Consider the following 24,024-nt stretch of genomic DNA (forward strand, 5'->3'; position numbering starts at 1 on the left):
CATACGATACAACTTGGATGTATGGGATATTGCATGACCTAGCAGATTTAGGCATATGTGGCAGAATGCTAAAGGTTTTAAGTGACTTTTTGTCACATTGGTCGTTTCAAGTACGTCTTGGGACCACTTTATCAAGAACCTTTCTGCAGGAGAATGGTGTGCCCCAAGGGTGCATTTTAAGCACCACACTTTTCGTTGTAAAAATGAATTCGATTAGTAAAGTAATACCAAAATCCATAATGTATTCACTCTATGTGGACGACCTTCAAATAGCCTACACATCATGCAACATGTCCACATGTGAGAGACAGATCCAATTAACAATAAATAAGCTAACAAAATGGGCCAGTGAAAATGGGTTTAAATTTTCTCCGCAGAAGACAGTGGCAGTTATGTTCTCGCTCAAAAGAGGCATACAGCCCAATCCTACCTTACACCTAAATGAAATCAAATTGCCCATAAACAATAACCATAAATTCTTGGGAATTACTTTTGACAAAAAACTCACTTTTCTCCCTCACATACAAGCACTAAAGAAGAAAGCCTCCAAATCCCTAAACATCCTAAAAGTCCTTTCTCGCAAACATTGGGGATCTGATAGGGCATGCCTTTTGCATATATATCGCTCTGTTGTGCGCTCCTCCTTGGACTATGGAAGCATAGTTTATGGATCAGCTAGGAAATCATATTTAAAGAAATTAGACCCAGTGCATAACTTAGGCCTCCGCCTTGATTGTGGTGCATACAGAACGTCTCCTGTGCATAGCCTCTATGTTGAAACTAACGAGCCTTCACTGAAAGATAGACGGGCTTTACTTACATGCGCATATGTCCTCAAAATAAGGACACGGAAAAAACACATCTGTTACCCAATTGTCACAACTTGCCCCTCCCGAACAATAGTCTCAAATAAGCCTCAGACAACAAGACCTTTGATAATGCGATTTGAAGATATCTGCCGTGAGCTCCAGATTCTGGACACCTTGCCTGATGTCGCTCAAGAAAATAGGCCCCTGGCCCCATGGTATAACTTTCCAACAGTCTGTGACCTCACACTTACACAGTTCAAAAAGAGCGAAACTCCTACAGAATATATATTACAAGAATATCGCACACTAAAAGAGAAATACAGAAAATGCACAGAGTTTTACACGGATGGATCAAAAACTGCCTCCTATGTTGGCAGTGCTGTAGTGGATCCGAACTCCGAAAAAATTATTCGACTTCCTCAATGTGCATCAGTATTTGCAGCCGAGTGTTATGCTGTCCGGGTAGCTGTAGCAAAAATTGTGTACGAGGGCACGGAGAACAGTGTTATCTATACAGATTCGCTGAGTGTGCTCACAGCTCTAAACTCCAGAAATGCAGTCATGCCATTACTCGGTAACATAATACACGATGTAATAAAGATCTCAACCCAAGGCCATAACATAATATTCTGTTGGGTTCCAAGCCACATGGGCATTGAAGGAAATGAGAGAGCGGACACGTGTGCTGCTCAAGCAGGCAGGAAAGAAATAGAGAAAGTAAACATACCTTATAAGAATTGCATAATGTTAATTAAACGAAAACAAAAGGATATATGGCAGTCTATATGGAATAACCAAGAAAGTGATAAATTGCACCTCGTAAAGCCTAAAATAGAAGAATGGGAAACAAGCACTCATCAGGAACGCTTCATGGAGGTTACTGTATGCCGTCTGCGTATCGGGCACACACATCTCACACATAATTTTTTACTAATGAAACAAGATAAGCCTACGTGTGACAAGATTTCCTTGTCATGTGACCTCTTGGGTGGTTGTTATACTGTTTTGTTTGTATGCATCCACTTTCTCCCCTGGTTGTCGGTCGTTAAAAATGATTTTGAACCTCTTGTTTTGGATTCGTGTCATGCTCATCTAGTGCGGAGATCTTTATCTTTTCATTCATGTGCTGTTGTAGATTGTTCAGATTATTTTGTAATGATTTCCTCTTTTACAGATTATGCTTGTTATCATCCTTTAATTACCTTCCACGTGCTGATTGTTGTCTTTTAAGGTTCGCCGAAGGTCTTATTGGGTTTTCATGTTTCAACCCACTTTACCTGATTGTAAGGTCACATGTGCCATCTGTCTTTAAAAGCCCCTGTTTTTTCAATAAACGTTTCAGTTGCCAGTACCGCCCTGTGTTGTCTCTAGCCTCCGTCCTGTGTCTGCTGCGGTTTTATTTTCCTTATGAGTAACGTACATTTTGTATCCGGCCGGTCAGGGGAATTGTAGAGGCGATGGAGAGGATACACGTCTTTATTGTCGCTATATTGAGAGTGAATGCGAAGTCGTAAGCCGCCGTCCTTTTTTTTTAACGGGACTCTTTGATTGCTAGATAACGTTATTTCTAAGCATTTCTGCTACCTGGCGCTGAATGGCTTCACGTTCTTTCGAGGCCACATAGTAAGGATTTTGTCGAATCGGTTAAATCGCGTCATCCGTGATATTTCAATGTTTGGTCAAAGGCGTTTGACCGATCCGCGATTCTGAAGCACAATAGTCTCGAAATTTATCCATGACAACCAAAAGGCGTTCCCAATATTAAGACGACAAGTTTGGGATCTCATCGACGATTGTTACGGGCGCCTTGCACACTGATCCTTCCTGTTGCAGCACAAAATATTCCTGCTCATTTGGGAGGCTGTCGAAAAAGGCTACAGTTATGCTTTTCAGAATGTGCGGACGCTTGTCGCGGAAGTTTGTCAGCAGCACTTCGCAGCGCCCATTTCTCAAGTTGATATGCCCTCGAGCTATAGGAACACTTCCGCTGAGTATCAAGGTGAGTTGCCGTTCGGTGACGCGATCGCTGGTATGCGCCCCGTCGCACTTCACCTCAACAAGAGAGCATGGTTGCTGAGGTAACGTCAACGTCTAATTGGCGACGCACCTAAGGTCATAAGTGGTACTTCTGCACAACAAAGTTCTCCATTAGTCTTGATGAAGGCAACGATGCTGTCCCGAGTGTTGATTACAGCCCCCTGAAGGCGCAGAAAGTCCATGCCCAATATGAGATTTTGGAACTCCCAGGGAGAACAACGAAGCTGCCAACAAACACTACGTTTCCAATTCCTATCCGGGCAGTGCGTTTCCACCCCGGTATCTACTAGAGCGTGTACCTTCAGCTCGTCAATGGAAATGGCAGGGTTAGCTCTAACAACATCGTCAGGGTTGCTGATTTCTTTCGCCATTTGAGGTGGAAGTGCGGCAAGATTGGCACAGTTAGTTTCTTCGTCAGGCATGCTGCTTTGTTGTGGCAGTTTCGGCGGTACTGTAGGTGGTATTTTGGGCTGTAGTTGTGCAATGTCAACGTGAATAGCGGTGTCATAAACATGGGTTGCGGTCGGCAGTTGCGGCGGTAGTGAGGGCTTTGAAGCGTTTTGACTAGTTGCAACCTCTTCTCAAGAGGTTGGGCCTGTTCAGAACCACCTAGACTAGGAGAAGGCTCCGCACCCGCCCGCACCCATCCTCTGACGTCATCTCACTCTGCCCTAGCAGTGTGGTGTCGCCCTTGAGCACCAGATGGCGCTAGGTGCTACGCGACGCATGCGATGCGTGTAGCCGGTGCTATCGAGACACGAGACACCGCAGGAGAACGTCGCTGCACGTGGTTCGCTTTTTTGCATTTATTCCTCTGTGTACACGTGCGGTTTGTTCGATGTCATGGGCCGATGTTGTGTGCCAAACTGTAGAGGAAACTACGACAACGGGCCAAAAGTCAGGCTGTTTGGGTTCCCAAGTGATCCCGAACGAAGGAAAAAAATGGCAGCGGGCAGTGCGACGGGACGATGTTGACGTTGGAAAACTGAAAGATCCACTGTTAAGTGTTGTCTCGCTTTTCAATTAGTGCAGTAATGATTTATATGTGCAATGTACATGAAAGCGTATGAGTGCAAACTACGATAATCCATTGTTATGCGAATACGTTTTCAAGTGACCATTTATTGATACGTGTAAACCACGTGGGCTCGCGTGCATTTGCGATTGCGTGCGTATATTCATTCGTTGAATGGCTCATAGGTCAGTAAAATGCGCTTTTCACAGATCTCGCGCTTATAATTGTAAGCGCATGTCGCAGTTTCGCAGGCGTCAATGTGTTTCACAATATGACGGCGCTGGTTATTCCGCAGGTTTGTGAACGGCATTTCAAGCCCGAGCACCTACGTACAACATCTAAATACACGGACTGCGACGGATGGGCCATCGAGGTTCAAATGAAGCTCACCCGGCTTACGCCTGATGCCATTCCAACGATCTTTCCCGACTGCCCACAATATATTTCGGATTCTCGCCTGTCTAGAGAAGACCCTGAAGCAAAGCGAGCACGTGTGGAGAGCGAACAGCTTCAAGAAGCCTTAAAGCAGTCAGCTTTGGCACATGAGAACGAGGAACGAGAAAACAAAATTAACAGCCTCCAAGACACCAGTGCACGCCTGCACAAGCTAGGAGAGAAAAGGTTTTGGACAGCGGTACCTTGTGACAGCTGCATGATCTTTGCTCACGTCAAAGTGACAGCAGGTGCTCCCGAGATTTTTGCGTCAGTGACTGTGTCGTCGGATATGTCTGTGTGTGTGTTTTGGAGAGGTGCTCGTCTTACATCTGACAAGTGTTTTGAGATCCCGCATTATATCCACGATTTCCGCGTGCTTTTTCAGCTCTTGGATAATGTTGAAGATCACTGCACTAAAGGAGAACCACAGCACGTGGACAAAGGAAAGGCTGCACTGAAATTGATGATCTCACTTCTTGATGACATTTCAAGTGGAGGCCTTCTGGAGGACGAGAAGTTGGGCGCTGTGATGTTCCTCAAAGAGCTGTGTCATCTCCTCATGAAAAGGAATAATGCTGTTCGGTACTCTGCAGAACGTTTGGTGTTGTGTAGCATTTTGTACACTATTTCACCGCATGGCTACAAGTTTTTGAGAAGCAGTGGAAACCTAGTGTTACCTCATACTGCAACAATCAAGCGTGTCTGTGGTGCACACGATGTCAGTCCATTAAAGGAGCAAAATGAAGAGGGCTTGCTAAAGTATATGAAAAGGAGGGCAAGTCTGCTGAAAGCTCATGAAAGAAATGCTACATTAATGATAGATGAAATACACTTACAGCAGCTTTTTTAATATAAGGGTGGCAGCGTAAAACAGCTGCTGCCAACTGTTCTGAACCAGCTAAAACAGCGCATGTATTTATGGCGCAGTCACTCCTGTCACAGCTCAAGGATGTTGCACACATCCTTCCTGTGTCAAAAATTACTGCAGAGGAGCTTCATGAAACTGTAAAAAAAGTAGTCTTGAGACTTGAAGAAGCAAACATTCATATTGTTGCAGTCATTACAGACAATAATTCTATTAACCGCAAAGTAATGACCATGTTCAGTGAGGCTCAGAAGCTAGAAATTGTTTACCCCCATCCAGCTAATCCGCAGCAGCCCCTCTTTCACATTGTTGACTCAGTGCATTTGCTGAAATGCATCAGCAACAACTGGCTAAACCAAACAAATGCTGACAAATGCCTATATTACCCACCTTTTCGCCCTGGAACCACAGAAAATAAAATGGAGGGGGCTTCATTCACATCACTCAGAAAGCTTCATGAAGCTGAACGAACTAATACTGCGAAAGTGGCTTTTGGGCTAACGTATAAAGCATTAAATCCCACAAATATTGAGAGGCAGAATGTGAAACTTGCTCTGCAGGCTAAGAGGCGAAATCCTGCATCTGACGCTTGCAGATGGTACTGCAGATTTTATTGACTTAATTGTGCGATGGTGGAGCACCGTCAATGTCAAGACTCCCCATAGGGACATAGAGTGAGAGATGTGTGGCAAGAGCCAGTACGTGAAATCATTGGTGAGCAGCTGCAATTCCTCGATACATTTGTTATCTGGCTCGACGACTGGAAAAGTAGGTGTGTGCATACAGGCGCTTTGACCAAAGAGACACACTCAGCTTTCCGGCTTTCCACATACGCCTTGACTGAACTGTCAAGGTATTGTTTGGAGGAGGTCGGTTTTACGTATGTTCTCCTTGGAAAATTTCAAACCAATCCCCTCGAAGCTCGGTTTAGAAAATACCGGAAGCTGTGTGGGTCCCATTATAATGTGTCGATCACACAGATATTTGAAGCTGAGGCAAAGATCCGCCTCCAGAACACTCTGATCTTGCCAGATATGCAAGCATCCACTTACACTTGCAATGAGCCGTGTGGTGAAACACTGATTCACAAATATAACATAAAGCTAAGAAGCTGTGAGCTAAAGAAGCCCCGGGAAGACATGCCGGCATTGGTGTACATCACTGGCTACTGTGCCTATGCTGCTTTGAAGCACCAACCTTGCAATGACTGCTGTGATTTATTCATAATTACTGAAAGAGAGCTTGAATGCAGTGATAATGTGTTGATTCATAATATGAGCAGAGGTGGCTTGAAATTTCCACAGCGTTGTGTCGTTCATGTGGTGCTGTGCACCAAGATTGTGCTGGAACATATTACAGGAAAAGAGCATGAGAATATGTTTCATGCAGAAAGTAATCAAAGAGCTGCACTTCTAAGTGTGATGAAGTATTTGCTGTGTGACAGTGAAGACTTTGACACTTCTGCAACTGGTCACAGTCAAGAGTCAATGTTAAAGAACATCCTTAATCCAGCAGTAAAAACTCTGCTGAAGAATTACGCGGCCTTCAGAAACGGCAAAATAAACAAAGAAAAAAACAATGCAAAGAAGAGAAAGTTGACTACCCACAAGTGAAAATGTGAGCTGTTTTCACGAATGTGTATGGTGCATTACATATAATATATGAGCTCTGCGTTATGTTGTCGACTTCTCTGGAAATTTTTAACATCCCTGCCTTCCGCCCTCCGTTTCTCCTCATCCTCATTTTAAATTATTCAGCACTGTGAAGTTCAGATTTTTCTTAAGCTAGTGAGATTGATGTATGTCATACTTTATTTATTTGTGTATTGTGTTTGAATGTCATTCTCTGATATTGAAAACCAATGCTAGATAAAATTTGTGACCTGAATCGTACGGCTGTGTGTGACAGAATGAAAAAAAAAAGATGTTTTTCCGGTGCGTCGTCTTTTTAACTGCAAAATCTGTAGTGTATTTTGTTTTATGGGGGTCAGCTCTGCTCCAAATGCCGAAATTGACGTGGAAAGAATTCGCCTTAGTCCTTTCAATCACGCCAGTGCTAAATTTATACTGGATGCAAATAAATTCTAGACGTATACCTACGAGCATGCTGCAGTATTTTTTTTTCTTCTTTCGACGGCACCTCAAGCGGAGGCTGACGGGCTGGACGGGCTGGGTGGGGTGACGTCAGGGGAGGAGTGCCGAGGCCTTCTCCTAGTCTAGGTGGTTCTGGCCTGTCACGGTCTCCGGCGAGGGCTCGTGGTGCGCTGTCCGCTAACACCTGCAACAATTCCAGGCTTCAGCGAAGAACAACACTGTGGAGATAGGGAGCGGAGGCGGAAGCCCGATGAGTCGGTTTCCCTGACAAGTGGAAGGCCCTCGATTTGGGCCGAGCCAGCGTCAAAATAGCGGCGAGCAGAAGCAAGCGGGAAGATCCGCACCTCTTTGTTGTAGCGGCAGTACCGATACACATGGTCAGGTTTTCTGCAGTAGAAGCAGAGTGGTAGGATTTCATAAGAGCGCCACATGTAAGTTCAATGTGGTTGAGAGCGCGTCGAGGGTGCCCATTGAGGCCCCTGGAAGGATCGCGTCAGCTGACGGCTCAGTCAGCTCAGTGGGGCATGGTCTGGCGGCGGTCGATGAAGGACTGCCGCATAGCTCGCGGGTTGAGGCTCGGGGTATGGTGCAGGATAACAACCGTGTAACTGTCGGGTTGTAGTGCGTGGTATGGCTCGGAAATGCTGCCACGTTGTCGACAGCGTGAGACTCGTGTTGTGGTGCACATGGTGACAGGCCGCAATGATGTTCGTTCCTCACAGCTTGTGTGATCGCCTCTGGTGCCTGTGACTCCGTAGCAGTAATTCGCTGCAGCTCCTTATGGACAATTTCTAGAATGAGTTCTCGAAGAGCGGTAATATATCGGTTTAGTCAGCACCGCCGCAGTCGGAACACCGTTGAAGGGTCGGTCGTTCTGGCAGCCCGGTTCTTAAATGGCTCGATCTTGTAGCATAGACTAACAATGTCACGGTTTTCGATGGGCTGCACACCAAGCCGGCAAACACCTGCCCCTTGACACCAAGCGTGAGATGCCGTAGCTTTCTTGTCTCACTGCTATCAGGGTAGGTAAGGCGAAAAATGCGAGCCATGTCTTCCGCAAACATAGCTACGCTTTCATTCGGCTTCTGGACGCGCACTTCAGTCAGGCGCAGCGCATTGTACAGTCGTGAACAAATGTGGTATAAACCACTCCACCAGTTATAGAGCTCGAGAAAACTGCATCGAAATGCCATCTAGCGACACGTAAAGGACAGCGACAGTGACACATGCATGTGGATAAAATGAGGCACTGCCACTATTGTCTCGAATTTAGATAGCTGTTAGGTGAAGTTGGCATGCAGCTTTCTCGATCTCCGACACCGGCTGAGTGTTGTATACTACTTTTTCTCACGACTGCACCTTCGATCAGTATTCGCGAAAGTCTCCACCAGCTGGCGTCGAAAGTCGTTTCATGTGGCTAAGCTGACCTTGTGGTTTTCAAACGAAGTTCTTGCACTATCCGCGGGGACGTGTTTGAGGATGTGGACGACTTGCTCGACCAGTTTGAACGGGTGGCAAAGTTCAACCATTAGAGCGCGGAGCAAAAACATTGCAACGTTTATTTTGCCCTGAAGGGTAAAATAAATGTTGCACAGCTTCTGCTTCGCACTCCACTAGTTCAACTTTGCCACCCGTTCAAACTGGTCAATCCAGTCGTCCACATCCTCAAATGCGTCCCCGTGGAAGCACTCTGGCACCTTATTGTTATGAATAATCACCGACGTAGGGGGTATGTGCCTTTGCTTGGGAGACCTGGCGGGTTTGCACGCTTGAAGAGTTGCCCGACCAATGGTTGTACTGTGTAGCTAGGCCTAGAAGGTGGCGGCTAGCACGATGGACAGGCGTGTCGATCTCCGGGATCCGCTGTGGACAAACCGAAGGAGTCTTATATTGCCTAAGCCTCGATAGCACCCCCAAGAGGGCTTAAAGATTAAACGGTTTACTGGTCAACCGAAAGAATCCTGCGTTGAAGCTTCCTTCTCTTCCAGCCTAACGCTCGTAGCCCAAGTGTCACCCTGGCGTATACTAGGCGGCAATATTAACCGACAACTGTACAACATAGTATGCTTTAGACTTTAGAAATGCATTTGGTTTCATAAAGCATGACATCTTATACACCAAATGACCTCATTATGGCACAAGAGGCCATCCACTTCAACTGATACGCAGTTACTTATGAATTCGCAAGCGATATCTCACAATAAAAAGCATCATCTCAGATACCGGATTCATGAAATTCGGTGTCCTGAGTCTCAATTCTAGGTGCTATCATCATCATCAGCAGCAGCAGCCTGATTATGCCCACTGCAGGGCGAAGGCCTCTCCCATATTTCTCCACTTAACCCGGTTCTGTGCTAACTGCATCCACCTGACCCCTGCGAACTTCTTAATCTCATCCGCCCACCTAACTTTCTGCCGCCCCCCTGCTACGCTTTCCTTCCATTAGAATCCAGTTTGTTACCCTCAGTGACCATCGGTTATCCTCTCTTCGCACTACATGTTCTGCCCATGTCCATTTCTTCTTCTTAATTTCTACTAGAATGTCGGTAATTTGAGTTATTTCTCTGACCCACTCTGCACGCTTTCTATCTCTTAATGTTACCCCTACCATTTTTCGTTCCATAGCCCTCTGGGTTGTCCTCAACTTAAGCAGAACTCTCTTGGTTAGCCTCCACGTTTCAGCCCCATAGGTGAGTACAGGCAAAATGCAACTGTTGTATACTTTCCTCTTGAGCGATACCGGTAAGCTGCTAGTCATAATCTGCGAGTGCTTGCCAAATGCGCTCCATCCCAATCGTATTCGTCTTGTTATTTCCTTTTCGTGGTCCGGATCTGCGGTTACTACCTGTCCTAAGTAGACATATTCGCCTACTACTTCCAGTATTTCGCTACCTAATGTAAACTGCTGTTCCTTCCCGAGGCTGTTGAACATTACCTTAGTCTTTTGCATATTGATTTTCAAGCCTACCTTTCTACTTTTCCTGTCTAGGTCATCAATCATTATTTGCAGTTCATCCCCCGAGTTGCTTAGCAGGGCAATGTCATCAGCAAATCGCAGATTACTGAGGTATTCCCCATCTACCCTTATCCCTAACTGCTCCCATTCCAAGTCTCTGAATACTTCCTCTAAACAAGCTGTGAATAGTACTGGGGAGATTGTGTCTCCTTGCCTATCACCTTTCTTTATGCGAATTTTGTTACTTTCTTTATGCAGAACTATGGTTGCTGTGCAGCCACTATATATATCTTCCAGAACTTTCTCGTACGGCTCGTCTACCCCCTGATTTCGCAATGCCTGCATCACCACCGAGGTTTCAACTGAGTCAAATGCTTTTTCGTAATCAATGAATGCTATGTATAAGGGCGGGTTATATTCCGAGCATTTTTCTATCACCTGATTGATGGTATGAGTATGATCGATAGTAGAGTACCGTTTCCGAAACCCTGCTTGATCCTTTGCTTGATTGCAGTCTAAGGTTTTCCTTATTCTATTAGCGATTACCTTAGTAAATACCTTATACGTAACAGACAGTAAGCTGATTGGTCTGTAATTTTTAAGGTCCTTAGAGTCCCCTTTCTTGTGAATGAGGATAATGTTTGCATTCTTCCATGGTTCCGGTACCGTCGATGACACCAGGCACTGCGTATACAGGGTGGCCAGTTTTTCTAGCACGATATCCCCCCCGTCCTTCAGCAAATCTGTAGTTATCTGATCCTCTCCAGTTGATTTCCCCCTTTTCATAGTTTCTAGTGCTTTCTTGACCTCGTCCTTCGTCACTGGTGGAACGTCTGACTGTTTTTCCCTGCCGCCAATCTCATTACGGTCGTGACTACTTTGGCTACTGTAGAGATCTGTATAGAACTCCTCGTCTACTTTGACTATCTTTTCCATATTAGTGATGACGTTGCCCGCCTTGTCCCTTATCGCATACATCTGGTTTTTGCCTATGCCCAATTTCTTCTTTACCGCTTTAAGGCTTCCCCCGTTCTTTACAGCATGCTCAATTTTCTCCATGTTATACTTCCTTATATCGGCCACCTCGCGCTTATTGATTAGCTTTGATATCTCGGCCAATTCGATCTGGTCTGTTGGATTGGAAGCTTTCATACTCTGGTCTTTCTTAATCAAATCTTTCGTCTTCTTAGACAGCTTGCCGGTATCCTCTCTCACTATCCTACCGCCTACTTCTACGAAGCACTCAGTAATGATATCTCTGAAATTATTGTTTTTTGCCTCTAGGGTAATGTCGCTATCCTTAGTTAGAGCTGAAAACCTATTCTGTAGCGAGATCCTGAACTTTTCTGCCCTCCCCCTCACCGCTAATTCGTTGCTGGGTTTCTTTCTTACTAAACTGTTGCATTCCTTCTTCAGATTTAGGCTAATTCGGGACCTCACCATCCTGTGGTCACTGCATCGCACTTTCCCGATTACCTCTACATCTTGCATAATGGCGGGGGTGTAACACATTATGAAGTCGATTTCATTTTTAGTCTCTTCGTTAGGACTTTTCCATGTCCATTTCCGGTTCTTCCGTTTGCTGAAGAAGGTACTCATGATTCGTAAGTTATTGCGCTCTGCAAACTCAACTGGTAACTCGCCGCTGCTATTCCTAGAACCAATGCCATAGTCACCTACTGCCTTGTCTCCTGCCTGTTTTTTCCCTACCTTGGCATTGAAATCGCCCTATAAGTTTCCTAGGTCCTATAAGTTTTATCTTATATATAATTGACAGTCTGACTTTCCAAAACTTTGGAAAGTGAGACTGTCAACCGTACAAGGTTGGACCACGACCAGTAGAGGATCGCGGGCAAGGTTATCAAAAGCCTTACGCACATCAAGGGCCACTATGACTTGGATCTGGAAAGAGGACGGAGGGTCAGATTCGTGCATGAGGAGAAAAAAGAATTCCTGAGTAGACATACCTTTTCCGAAGCCAATTTGTTGAGGGGGAAAGAAATCTGCGGATTCAAGGTGAGCCTTGAGCCGATTGAGCACCATCCGTTCCATGGTCTTTCCCTGACATGATGTTAAAGAAACTGGGCGGAGGTTTTGAAGCGCAGCTGTCTTGCCTGGCTTTGGAAGTAGGGTTATACGTGATTGTTTCCAAGGTGCTGGGAGCGTGATTTCTTTCCAATGTAGGTTTATAATGCTCAGAAAATGTTATTTGTCCTTGTCAAGAAGATTTTGATGAGTGAGTACGTAATCTGGTCTTCACCTGGGACTGAATTCCGCTTTAGGTCTTGTAGTGCCCAGTCCAAATCTCAGAGGGTAAACGGCTCATCGAGTTCTGTAGTGGAAGCACCAGTGTACGGAGGATAAATACTAGATAGGGAAGGAGGAATGTAGAGATCGCAGAGTTGGGCTGTTCAGGCGTCCGCGCCTAGTTGCAAATAGTGCGTCTCGAAAGTGGGAACAGAGCCGGTTGAGGCCCGTGGAGTTCTCTGAGTAAGTTCCAGGCTCATTTGTGATTTAGTGTGCCGTTGATGGCGTTACAAATTTTGCTCCATTGATTCGTGTCAAGTGTAACGCAGTGTTCTTTAACCTGTCGCGTCAATTCGGTGAAACGCTCAGACAGGTGAGAATTGTTGGGCTGAGTGCGAAGGGTGCGCAAGAGTCGTTTCCGCCTCTTCCAGATGCGTGCAAGGTAGGGATCCGGATTATCTGACGCGACTGAAGTGGAGCTCTCCTGCGTGGCTTGTTTCTGGGCATGTTTGAGTGCTTTTGTCCAGCTCTGAAGACTGCCAGTAGTATGAAGGGTGTCGCGAATGATGAGAAAAGTATTCCAGTTTGTGTGAAAAATTTTACGTTTACGCGGACGGGTACGGCTAGAGAAAGTGTTTTCAATAATTTAATGGTCGCTGAGCAGTTTTTCTTCTGTAACATGCCAGGAGACATCTCGCAGTCCGCGGCCGACTGTGAAGTTTGGCATGCCAGATTGTTGGTGCCTGTACGCCTCCCAAGTAATGTAGTTGGGAATAATATAAACAGTTAATTGAGCTCCGTTTGATGCGTTGTTGAGTATGCGACCATGTTGGATGGTTTGTGGGTTCTCCCAGATAACCTGCGGGGCATTAAAGTCCCCAGCTATCAAGAAATCGGTGTCTCGAAACAACTTTGCAGTAAAGTGCATGAGGGGTTTGAAACGCGTGTACTTTCTACGTGGGTTATAAAAATTGAAAATAGATAAAGGGCGAGATGAGTGGTCAGAATGCCCTGTGGTGACGTTCAAGTCGAGAGGGGACGCCAATGGCCTCAAATTGGAGGTGCCGACGAATATACGTGCTCAGCGCTGTCATGCGCTGCATGCAGGGTATGGTAGCCCGGAATACCTTTAAGAGCACGCGATTCTTGAATGAGAATGACGTGATGCTCTGAGGATAAAGTCAGGAGCCATTCTATAGTGTTCGATTGGTACTCAGGTTTCTGCTATTCCACTGTACAATGCGTATGTTATTGTCCACAGCCATTCTTAAGCTACGTTAGCACGCTTCTCTGGAGAGATGGAAGAGGATGCAGCAGTTGCTTCAGTGGATGTAGATGGATGGGGCCGTTTGAGAGAATGAGTTAAGAATTCCATGCGTTCGTCATCCTGAAGGAGATTGCTAAGGATGGTATCCATGAGTTCGAATGCTTGGCTAATGGCGGAAATTTCTTCAAAAAGGTACCAGATAATAGGGTCATTCCAATCTTTTATGTGGCGCATATAATTCTCAGATGTGATAACTGGTGTGGGATCTGTAGATGTGTAAGAGAAAGGGTTGGGAGGGGAAATGGGAAGTGGCGCGCTCGGCTTACGCGGTGGTGGGAGCGTAGCTGGCTTGAGAAGCGGACGTGGGGCAGCTGGCTCTTCCTGAACTTCTCGATGCCAGACATTCGTCGTCGTGCAGTCTCCTGATTTGGCGGTGATAGGGGGGGGGAAGTCCTCGCGACCTAAAGGATGATTGGGTTGCGTATTCGTTTTGCCAGGGTGACCAGTCAATGTTTGGCTCGTAGTCAATGGTCGCTTTTTAATGAGATGCTATGAATTAGATGGCTTTTGCTGTTCTTGGTCTGAAGGTTCTAGCTGTTCCCTAAGGCTCCTTTTTTGTGGCTCTTTTGGTCTTGTTCCTGTACAGGGCAGTTGTAGTCAAAAGTTGTGCGGGTTCCACCGCAGTGGAAGCAATAAGCGGAGCAACGATGCGGTTCATCTTGTTGGTTGAGTTGGGCTGAGCAGGTGGGGCAGCGTTGATATGTCGGAGGGTGAGGGGAGTTCAGCAGACGATGTACATGTTCAAGGTACGTGCTGAACTTCAAAGCATTTGGTCTTTCAGGCTTGCATCTGTACAAGACGAGACGGAACAGAATTTGTCGAGGTACATGGGTGCCTTCAAAAGTTCTTAGCACTGACTCGGTCTTTCCGATCATGCGAGCGGATAGGATCGTTGCATGCCACGCTTCAGGGCATTTTAAAGGTTAGGCTTCTGAAATACCTTTCTCGATTCTAAGAATTACGCCCCGGAACGAAGCAACCGGTCCATCACGTAAGATTGGATCTTATGAGTTTTGGTTTCGATGGATAATGTGGTAAGTGCTGCTACCTTTCGTGCGGTGAATTCGTTGGTGGCCTTCGGAAGAATGACATTCTAGTGGTACTTGATTTGCAGAGTCAGAGTCTGTCGCTCATGCGGCGCCAAGTCTGCTGCTGAGGCAATGTCTTTAAGTATTTCGTAGGGTTTAACCTGGGGGATATTGAGTGTACTTGGTTCCCTGATTACGCTGGTTTTCAACGTTGACAAAGATGCTGCCGGATCTTTTGTTTGCCTTCCCTCTTTGGGGTAGGAGGAGGAGGTAAACTTTATTTAAAGAAGAGGTCGTAGGCGCGGGGTGGGTTGACGTTCCCGTCCCCGCGGTGGGCTCCTCTTCTAGGCCGGACGTCAGGTGGCCGACCGACGATGTCGTTCGGCGACCTCTTCAGCCCGCTCCGTGACTCGGAGTTGAACCTCCGGGTCGGAGCTGAGCAGCGCGGCCTCCCACTGAGATTGGGTAGAGAGCTGCAGACTCTGTGATGGCTTGTCTTGATTACATGAGTATAGAATGTGTGGTGTGTCTGCCTTTTGATGTCCACAGAGAGAACAGACAGGGCTGAACTGCTATGGGAACCATATGGAGTACATGTACGGATTAAAGAAAGTGTCTGTTTGAAGCTGCCGCCAAGTGACTTGTTGTGTTTTACTTAGAAATCGATGTGGTTCGGGGAAGATTTGTCTTCCTTTCTTGAAGTGGGTAGTAATTTATTTGTAGGCTGTCATCCGCTCCCTGGCCGACCTGAGCTCAGGGCAGCGCACCTCCCGGTTAACTACGAATCCTCGGGCAAATTGGTGCGCTGCCTCGTTCCCAGGATGGTCCGAATGGGCAGGGACCCAGATCAATGTGATAAGGCGGGTATGGGAGATTTTTTGTAAGATTTTGATGGCTGCGGAGTGGGCCCTTCCTTTTGCAAAATTTCGAATTGCGGTTTTAGAGTCGCTAAGGATGTATTTGGCAGTGGTGGAGCAAATGGCTAAAGCTATGGCAGCCTATTCGGCCTCCTCCGGAAATTTTGTTTTGTTGATTGTCGCCGATGCGAGAGGAGAACCTCGATGATCGACAACTGCCAGGGAAAAGGCATCTCTGTCCGCATGTTCTGCCACGTCCACGTGCGCCGTGTCTTTCTGTACTGAAAATTTTTCGTGTAATTTTTGTGCCCTAGCCCTTCTTCTGTCCGTATCGTATACCGGATGCATGTTTTTAGGCAGACGACGGGCTATTAATTGCTCGCGCACATGTCTTGGTATCGGCAAAGTGTGGGCCCGGGTCCCTTCATATTGTATTCATGCTTTTTTAGGATCAAACTTCCCGTTTCAGTGCTTGATAATCGTTCGTATTGTGCGGTGAGGTGTGCTTCCATCATTTCCGCTAAGGTGTTATGAATTCCTAACTTTAGTAGTGTTTTATTTGGGGTATTGCGAGGGAGGTTAAGCGCAATTTTATAGGACTGCCTAATTAGTGAATCCAAGTCGTCTCTTTCTCTAACTGTGAGGGTGACGTATGGTTTAGAGTAGATAACTCTGCTAAGAACGAAGGCTTCTACTAGTTTCCTGGTCTCAGCTTCTTTAACTCCTCCACGCCTATTCGCGATTCGTCTGAGGAGGAGGGAAATTTGGTTGACGGTGTTTTTCAGTTTCTTAATTAGTGTGTCGTTTTTTTTTTGGTTTGACTGTATGATCATTCCCAAGATTCTTAGTGTTTCCACTTCTTGGATGGCTGCACCATCCGCGTAGATTTTGATTGCAGGCGCTTTATTCTTTCTTTGACGCTTTGGGTGTAGAATGAGTAATTCAGATTTCTGGGGGAACACGCGAGTCCTCTACGACTACGTCTACCGCTTGTTGTAGCGTATCTTGTATCGTGCCAATACTCCCCTTGGTGGTCCAAAGGGTGATATCGTCCGCGTACAAAGAGTGTTCTAGGTCTAGAATTCTTGCGAGTTCGTGTGCCATTTTGATTAGGGTTATATTGAATAAAATGGGGGAGAGGACCGATCCTTGTGGAGTTCCTCTATCTCCTAAAGTGAAGGTGTCGGATTTGATAGTGCCAATTTGAATTTTGGCCGTCCTATCGGAGAGGAAGTCCTTGATGTAGTTAAACGTTCTGGCGCCTACATTCAGCAGTGAAAGAGATTCTAGGATTGCTTTGTGTTTAACATTATCAAACTCTTTGGTTAAATCTAGGGCTAGGATTGCCCTGGCACTCCTTTCTTGCTCATGAGATAGGACTTCGTTCGCTAGTCTTAGCATCGTATCTTGTGTTGATAAATGTGGTCTAAAGCCGACCATAGTGTTTGGATATAAATTCTCTTTTTGCATGTGGGACTGGAGTCTGTCTAGTATGACGTGCTCTATCAGTTTTCCTATGCAAGAAGTAAGCGAAATAGGTCTGAGGCTTTCGAGCGCGAGCTTTTGTGCCAGGTTTTGGGATGAATTTAACGATGGCATGTTTCCAAGACGCTGGGAGTTTTCCCTCCCTCCAACACTCATTCGCAAAGTCCGCGAGGGCTTTGATAGAAGCGTTGTCTAGATTTCTGAGTATCTTATTGTTAATGCTTTCCTCTCCTGGGGCGGATGTTGTACGTACCTTAAAGACGGCTGCTCTTATTTCCGCCATTGTTATGTCAGCATCCAGGATGGAGTTAGGCTCTCCGTTATAATCGGGCAGGGACTTCGTCCCACGGGTTATGCAGAAGTATTTCTGCTGTAGCGTGTCTATAATATCTTGATCCGCTCCTGGGTCTATGTTTAAAATTTTGCTGATTTCCTTTTCAGTGGCAGCCTTGTTGGATTCCGGATCAAGGAGATGCCGCAGAAGATTCCACGTCTCCCTCGTGCCTAGACTGCCATTCACATTTTCACAGATATGGTTCCACTGCTGGCTCGCTAGTTCTGCGGTGTGGTGTTGAATTTCTTTCGTGAGTGTGACGATCCTGTTTCTAAGCTTTTTGTTATATTTTTGCTCAAGCCATCTTTTTTCTAGGCTCTGCCTTGCCTCCCACATGTGCGTAAGTCGGCTGTCAACCGTATTTACGCCTAAGTCATGTACTAGTTCCTTAGTGGCCTTTTCCACATCCGATAGAAGGGTCTGTGTACAGTGTTCTAAGTCTATGATTGCTTCGTTATTTTGGTCGCGGATAGTCCTAAGTTTGTCCCAGTCGGTGATTTTGTTTTTTCTGGGTTGGGGTTTGAGATTGGCAATGGTGATTTTAGACATTATAATATAATGGGCTGTTCCCAGATTTTGTCTGGTGTTGCTCCAGCTTAAGTCTGAGAGATTTTTGCCCATCGTTAGGTCCGGGCACGTGTCCCTGGTCACGCTGTTGCCTATCCTAGTAGGTTGCATGGGGTCCGTGTATTGGGTGAGCCCTCTTTGCTGGATAAAATCCATTAGGGTCGTTCCTTTCCTGGATATGGTTGCGTGTCCCCATTGCACGTGTTGAGCGTTGAAGTCGCCCAAAATTAGGGTTGTGTTTTGGCCTGCGATTTGGAGGGTTTTGAGTATAGCGGCTTTCGCTGGTCCAGCCGGTGCCCAGGGGTGGCTGTATGCGTTTAGTACGAACAGAGAAGAGGAGTTTCTTCTGCTAGGCAGAATTTCAATTAATATACAATCGAGCTCTACGTTTTCAATCTCGTGGTTAACCACGGTAAGATTTCTATGTACCAACGTAGTGGTTAAAGGCTGTTCTTTGATGTGACATGGCAGAACTGCCCGGTACCTTGGCAGTTTTAGTCGAGACATTCTGGGTTCTTGAATCGCAATAACGTCAGGTTTTTCGGATTGCGATTGAACGTGTAACTGCAGATTTGTTTTTTTGTTACGCATAGACCTGCAGTTCCACTGCCAAATTGTTACGGTTTTAGGATTGGCCATTTTGCTGGGATAGATCGATTGGCGCCCCTTGAGCTGAAGGGGGAAGCCGGTGTAAAATTTCCTGTAAAACGGCGTCAATTACTCCGAACTTGTGATTTTCATCCTGTATGTGTTGTTCGAGTCTTTGTGTTAAATTATCAAAGTCCAGCCAGACGCATCGAAATCTTCAGAGGTATGAGCCCGTGCTTTGCTGGCGTTGGAGGCATGAGAGCGTGCTTCGGCAGCGTGGGCACGTGTTTCTCCAGGAAATGCATTGTTGGCACGTGGCGGCGGTGGTGCCGTTGCCATGGTAACAGAATCAAAGTCCTTGGCAGAGCTTAGTGAGCCTCGGGCACCATCAACACCGAATTTCGTGAGCTGGGCGTTTGAGGTTCCAGGGTCGATGATATGGAACAAAGACGATAGATTCCGGAGCTCGCTGTTCCACCGTCTTTCCTAGGCGATGCCACCTAGCTGGCATACTGAAATTTGGAGCCTTGTATTATCAACGCTTTTCACAACTATCTACCTAAAGGTGAAGGTGAAAAGCAATGAAGTGTACTGCGCCTTCCTTTCCTGAGAACCAATTAATATTATTGTTATTATTATTTCCTTTTGTAGCTACACAAAGAATGTATCCTACTGCGTGTTCAGACGCTCCTCCTAGAAACCTTTTATTCGAACGAATTATGGTACACAACTGTTCAACTGGCAAATAACTAGCTGCCTAAATCTTTTCCAACCTTTAATTGAAATCGCCGATAGATGTTCCCTGCTTTTCTTCAGGAAATTATTATAATAATATTTATTGGTTCACAGGAAGGAAAACGCGCAGTATGTGTCGCAGTTGTTCTGTGAACACCTGAACAGCGCTGTAAGGGAAAGATGGAAGGTGGGAGTGAAGTGGAAAGAGACAAAGAGGAGCCGTAGTGCAGGGCTGCAGAGTACTGCACTACTACGTGCACTGACATCGCACAGCACAAGACGCCTCTTCGTTTTACCTCCATTGAAACGCAGCCGCAGCGGTCGGGTCGAACCCGGGTACTCCGTCACAATAGCCGCCTTCAGGAAAACGTGAAACTTATTTTGTCCATAATATGTAAGCATAGTGGCAGGCCTTGGTCAATTACGCTGCTTAAGGTTGGTTCAGACAAAATGACCGGAGCGCGGACGGTCCGCACGCATCAGCACGGACCTGTTGCCACGTGGCAACGCGTCACTCTGTCCATCCGGCCGTCGAGCATTCACACGAAGCCAGCGGACCATCCGCGTGTACCATCCTCCCTATCGGTGGTGGCGCGCTGCCGAAAACCTTTCTACCGAGAGTTTCAATATGGACGCCGAGCGAAACCGTCGTCTCGCTGCTCTGGCTGTTGTACGTTAAATGCGCGAGGACGACGAGGAAGCGAAAAAGCGTTCATTTATTCAAGCATCGTCAATGTTCTATATCGGGGGGCAGCTCTCAACGAGCGCTAAAAACATGACTGGCGCTTCATCACTGAGCGCTTTTTTCTCTACTTCACCTATAATAAGCACTAGAAACCGAGTAAAGCTACAGCTCTGGCACACCCACAAGAACAAACACAAAAAACGATGCACTGCAGCGAACACAGAGCGAACGACGCAGCGCATGCACAACAAACAATACGCCGCTCGAACTGAATACGAGATGAGAAGCGCGGACGTAGCAACGCGGAGGTAGCAGCGATAAAGCAAAAAGAGCCAAAACAATCCGGTCCGCGCGGGCTGAAAAGTGCGCTGTGCATATTCAGTCCGCTCCGCCCGGACGGCCAAGCCGCTCTCTCGCTGTCATTCAGAGCAGTGACGTGGGGCGCGGGTAGCGATGACGCGCGCGGATCATCCGCGCTCCGGTCCTCCCGTCTGAACCCACCTTTATGAACAGGGTATGGTAATCCAGTGTCGTCTTGTAATTGTATAGTTTTGAACTGAGTAAAATATACCCTTTGTACTAATGTATTGTCTAAAGCATAAGAAACGAGCAAACAAACAATAAACAAAAACAAACGCCGTATGAACACATTGTACATCCGCTCGTAGTTGAGCGATTATTTGATGCTAGTTGCTACTTCCTCTATATGAAGCGCCTGCGCTTCATTGTTGGCACTGTGTAAAGGACACTGCAGGTAAGGCAGCTGAAAAGCTGAAACAATTTCTTGAAGTTGTTTTTCTTTTTCAGCTTATAATTACCCGGAGGGCAGTCAGACGCTCCCTACCATGATAAAAATACTAAACATTTATTATTCGTAATTTTGTTTATATTTTATACTTTTATCAACTGGCAACCATAAGCGTTCTACGCCATGAAAAAAAAGTTATTTTTTAAAACGAAGTATTAACTAGGCACGACTTATTTGAAGAAGCCTTCATAATTGACGCCAGCTAAATCAGGAACGGACGCCGCGGTGACCGTCTCATGACAAACATCCATGCGCACCGTCTTACTGCCGAATGATTTGATGCAATGATGTCGCCACGGACGCTTAACCCCTGTAGCCTTTGTACGAATGAGTATTTTATTACCGGTAATCAACTACGAACAACAAAACAATTGAATAGCCCTAAACATTACCTTTTGTAAAGAGTAATCAAATTGTTGTAAAATTACACAAAATGTAACTAAATACAAGTAATCAATAACGTACAACTCTGATCTGTCGTGACGTTATAGCTGGAAGAGCGCGCGAGTGCCTAATTCCACCTCACAGTCGACCGCCCAGCCCCGCAGCCTATTTCGCTCGGTAGCACGCTTGAAACCTCATTCCATGTTGTCTACGCTAAATTGCAAGGAGGTTATATAGAACTTCTAGAGTGGCGGTCCCCCATAGACGCCAATGCGAGCGGGTGAAGCCGGCCGATCCAGCGGCGGCCATGTTGCAAGGGGCAAAACGCACGCGGCGCCAGCCAGCGCAAGCGCATCCGCGCGTTTCGCGAGCAATTGCGCGCATGTGAATTTAAGAGAATCTTAATGAAATCATCTTGTCGTCAAAATACATTGTTTAGACTGCCAACTTTTTGTTTGATACGCCTTACATTGTGATAACAGTGGATGTATAGGGGCCTAGCTATCATAATGTTCTCCAAATTTTTTCACTGCTTCTTGGACCAAAAAACACTCTTGCGCTGCGGCGCATATAGCACATCCGTAAACTGAGTTTCAAATTGGAGCACGCAGTGGACTAATACTATTTCGGGATGAGAATAATCTCTTAAATCTGCCTTGCGGCACAGTTGCTTCGCTGCCAGTATGAAAATGTTCTGTCCAAATGAGCGGCATTTGTTGCCTGCTTTACCAACGCTGAATCCACTAAGTCTGTTACGTTAATTATATTAAAAGCATTTGAAAACTGTATCAACACTGCGGCTCCTAGAACTAGTGCTACATCTTCAAACTCTTTCGGGTAGCACTCAGAAAAAAAATGATAACCTTTTAATAAAAATGTCTCAATCTGCAAAAGTGTTATGATGATGCTACAGAAATTATGAAGTGCAGCAAAGAAAAGAATGATCGTGTCTTCTTTCAGACGTTTATGCCAATAGCTATCCGAGGGGACTCACGTGCTAACGCCAGATGTTAGTTTCTTTCAAGCGGTCAAAACAAAAAGAATATCGGGAGCCCTTAGCACTCTTTACGTGCTGTGAATCTGTAAACATTGAGACAGTTTCGCTTCTATCACGCGTTTATTTAAACCGAGTGAGACCCACGGTAGTTCGGTTTTACATCGTTTTGCCTAGTTTACCATTTTATTTTGAATTCTACTCGTAGAGACCTTTTAAACGATATATGACTTCATGTTATAGCCTAAAGTTCAATTGTTAACGAAATCACCTAACTAAAGCTATTAGCTAATACCAGCAAATCGTATACTGCAATATATCGTTCTCGATACAAGCTATTTAACGATATATGACTTTATGCTGTAGCGGAAAGTTGAATTTAATACAAAGAACAAATTTATTTATTTTATTTTATTATTGATAGCAATTAAGACTTACATTAGGTCTAGTGCAATTATACTCGACATATGCTATTCACCAACATAACACTTGAGGCTCTCATACTCGACATAATCAACACAGCACATTTATACACATTGTATAAGTGCGCTGTGCCTAGAATCCAATAATGCTGCTCAATAATATACACATTTTATTCAGAACTTCTTATGTGAAGTTTTATCCCGTGCGATACAAAAGAGCGAGAATATATCCAGACAAGTTAAAAGTAGCGTAGAGCCGCAAATGGGGCGTTATATCTGGAAAGGCCGCTTGGCAATACCTCCATCTTGCCTTTTGCAAGATGGCGGACGCCGACTTCAATTTTCACGCACCACTTCCACTCCAGAAGTTCTATGTAACCTCCTTGCTAAATTAATAGGCGTTTACAAGAGTAGGAAATTACTATCAAGGCTTAACAGTTGTGGCATCGCAAGAAAGACGCGATCCTGCATTGCAAAACGCGAGAGTTGCTCTTTTAATGTGGGCAGTGATTTCGGCTGCTTTCATGTTGATAGTTTCATGAATGGGTCTTTTTGAGAATCTTCAAATTGTTTTGTCCTGGTAGCGATTTGCTTTATAATAGCCATAAATGCGGAAAAAGACGAGTCTCTCCAAAATAAGCGAAGAATACCCGTTAGCGATGAGACAGAAAGAGCTATTTCAAATATATTGTTACAAGCGAGGTATCAGTTGACGCAAGAAGAACGTCGAAGACCCAGCTGTGTCCACTTGCCAGTCCCAGCACGAGCCGCTTCTTCTTTGACCTCATCTTCTCTTGTCTCCTTTTCTGGGCGTCACACTTCTCCCGATGCAGCTGAAGCCCACTGGGCGACCTGAACATTGTCGCGTGATCGATAAGGCTTTAAACGAACGACGTGGGCGACTAAACTTTTTGCAGAGCGACGGGCGCTTTTGGTGAGGCGAGCGATGCGATAATTGAGCTCGCTAAGTTGGGCAAGAACGAAACATGGTCTATCGTAGTGGCACAGCAGCTTTTGCGACAGACCCCGCTTCCTGATAGGCCACCACAGCAAGACGGAATCTCCAGGCTGGTAAATAACGGGATGGTGGTGGGCATCGTACCGTGCTTTCGAGCGATCCTGGGACGCTGAGATGCGAAGGCAGGCAAGCCGACGGGCTTCTTCGGCAAAGCAAATTGTCTCGGCTACCGAGGTATCATCACTAGCGGCTGAAAACGGGAGGATGGTGTCCAGGGTATATCGCGGGTGGCGAGCATAGAGCAGGAAGAATGGACTAGAGCCAGTGGTCTCATGACGGGCGGTATTGAAAGCGTAGGTAATGAAGGGTAGTACACTGTCCCAGTTCTTATGATC

The 24,024-nt window shown here is 45.9% G+C and overlaps 1 protein-coding gene and 1 pseudogene across 1 annotated transcript in view; one reads left to right on the forward strand and one right to left on the reverse strand.

The window, feature by feature from the left end:
- LOC146193234 (uncharacterized) overlaps positions 1 to 24,024 on the reverse strand; it is a 256,161-nt gene that overhangs the window by 169,017 nt on the left and 63,120 nt on the right. The window lies entirely within an intron of this gene.
- Positions 3,606 to 6,774, forward strand: LOC146193235 (uncharacterized; annotated as a pseudogene).

This window comes from Amblyomma maculatum, chromosome 4, assembly GCF_055883805.1.
Source record: "Amblyomma maculatum isolate TAMU_Amacu chromosome 4, ASM5588380v1, whole genome shotgun sequence".
In the NCBI taxonomy this organism is placed as follows: Eukaryota; Metazoa; Arthropoda; class Arachnida; order Ixodida; family Ixodidae; genus Amblyomma; species Amblyomma maculatum.